At 48.6% G+C, this 2,146-nt stretch overlaps 1 non-coding gene across 1 annotated transcript; it reads left to right on the forward strand.

Annotated features, from left to right (window-relative positions):
- The first annotated feature begins 1,684 nt into the window (after window positions 1–1,684).
- On the forward strand, window positions 1,685–1,825 carry LOC112439034 (U4 spliceosomal RNA). The gene has a single exon (XR_003027331.2). It is a non-coding gene; the product is annotated as a U4 spliceosomal RNA (small nuclear RNA).
- The last annotated feature ends 321 nt before the right edge of the window (window positions 1,826–2,146 follow it).

Raw genomic sequence — 2,146 nt, forward strand, 5'->3', positions numbered from 1 at the left:
GCCCGGCTAATTTTTTGTATTTTTAGTAGAGACAGCATTTCACCATGTTGGCCAGGTTGGTCTTGAACTTCTGAAGTCAGGTGATCCACCTGCCTCAGCCTCCCAAAGCGTTGGGATTACGAGAAGCTAAATTTTGGGGGCAGTGGTGACTACATGTCATGCCACATGGACAAAGAAGGAGGAAAATCTCATCTCCAGGAAAAGAAAAATGCAGATTCATAAAGAGAAGCCAGGATGAGACTCAGGTGGAGCTGAACCATGAGTTCCCATCGCTCCTGAAAGCCGGCTCAGTTCTTACCCTCAGATTCTGGGAGACACCCCCAAATCCTTACAAGAATTCCCCTTTGCAGTTTGAAGATGGATTTCTGGAACCTGTAACTAAAATAGTCCCAACAACTGACCCCACCCATAAACCAAGCACAGGTGCAGGCCAGAGGCACAGCTGAGTGCCTCCTCCAAGTGGCATCTCCAGTGACCTTACACTGGTTCCTGAGATGGCCCCAAGTGAAGTACAGCAAAGGAAACCTCAGGACAAGACATGTCCCGATCCATCACTGGAGCCTGAGGTCCTCTTTCTGGTTAAACACGTGAGGCAGGTGCTACTCTTCTCCTTCCTGTATGGATGAGAAGGGCTCAAAGGCTTAAGTAACATGATTGAGGTAACACCAAGGTGAGTACATTTGCCTTAGTCCATTTGCATTGCCATAAAGGATATACCTGAGCCTGGGTAACTTATAAAGAAAAGAGGTTTCTTTGGCTCATGGTTCTGCAGACTGTACAACAAGCATGGTGCCAGCATCTGCCTCTGGTGAGGGCTTCAGGCTGCTTCCACTCATGGCAGAAGGCAAAGGGAAGCCGGTATGTGTAAGAATCACATGGGGAGAGGGAAAGCCAGAGAGAGGAGGGGGAGGTTCCAGGCTCTTTAAACAACCAGCTTTTGAGGGAACTAATAGACCAAGAACCTACTCATTATAACAAGGACAAGGACAGTACCAAGACCTTCATGAGGGATTTGTCCCCATGACCCAAACACCTCCCATAGGCCCCCACCTCCAATATCGGGGATCAAATTTCAACATGAGGTTTCGGGAGACAAATATCCAAACCACAGTAGCATTACAGCCAGAATTCCAAGTGTGGCTGACTCCAGCCGGTGTATCTGTTGTTGTTCAAACGTTACACCCATGAGTCGTCATCCATGCCACCTACTACCAGTGGACAATGACCTCGTGGTGCATGTACCCTCAGTGATCCATCTGGCCACTGCAGAGACAGGTGAGCTTGAAAAGGGGCCACCACGGCCACAAATCAGAAAATGCAGGGTCACAAATGGAATTGCGGGATACAACTCTTTGGCATAGAAAGGGCCAGGCAAAATTATGACACAGTGCATTAATAATTAATTAGTCCTTAATCAGGAGCTCTACATAGCAGTTCATTACCCAAGGACACTCCCCATTATAACTGTAGCAGATGGGTCTGGGCAGGCAGCCCTGCCAGCCTCTTTTGAGGCTCACCAGTGACTTTGAAGCTCCCCTTCCAGGGCTGAGGTCACTAACCTCCCCTAGACCTGGCGACCAGTAGCTGGTGTAAGAGGTCCCCAAGAACAGGGGTGATCTGACTCACCCTGGAGAAATTTAAGACATGCTGGGAAGGCAGCGCCCTTGCTTAAAAATAACTCCTCAGATTTCTGCAGTGGTGGTACCATAGCCAATGAGGTTTGCCTGAGACATGATTATTGCTAATTGAAAACTTTTCCCTATAGCTTGCCATGACAACTTGAAATATAATTGGCATCGAGAATTTTGGAGACTCTCTACAGAGGCTGAACAACCAAAAAAACATAAAAATTTAACTCCTCCTCAGCTTCACTTTGGCACAATGCCAGAAGGACCTCTACTAAGTTGTGCACATTTGTGCAGCCCCCCACCCCCCAACTTCAAATACAAATGCCCATCAGGGAGCTAAAACCCTCTGCAGTCGTTGGTTGGAGGAGTCCCCACTAGGGTATGAGTGTTGAGGGTGTAGGGGCAGGAACCACATGTGAGTCGTTGTTGTATTTGCCACGCTATGTGACAGGTGGGTGGATGGATAGATGGGTGGATGGGTGGATGGGTGGGTGGGTGGATGGGTGGATGGGTGGATG

The sequence above is a fragment of the Pan paniscus genome, chromosome 12 (assembly GCF_029289425.2).
Source record: "Pan paniscus chromosome 12, NHGRI_mPanPan1-v2.0_pri, whole genome shotgun sequence".
NCBI lineage: Eukaryota > Metazoa > Chordata > Mammalia > Primates > Hominidae > Pan > Pan paniscus.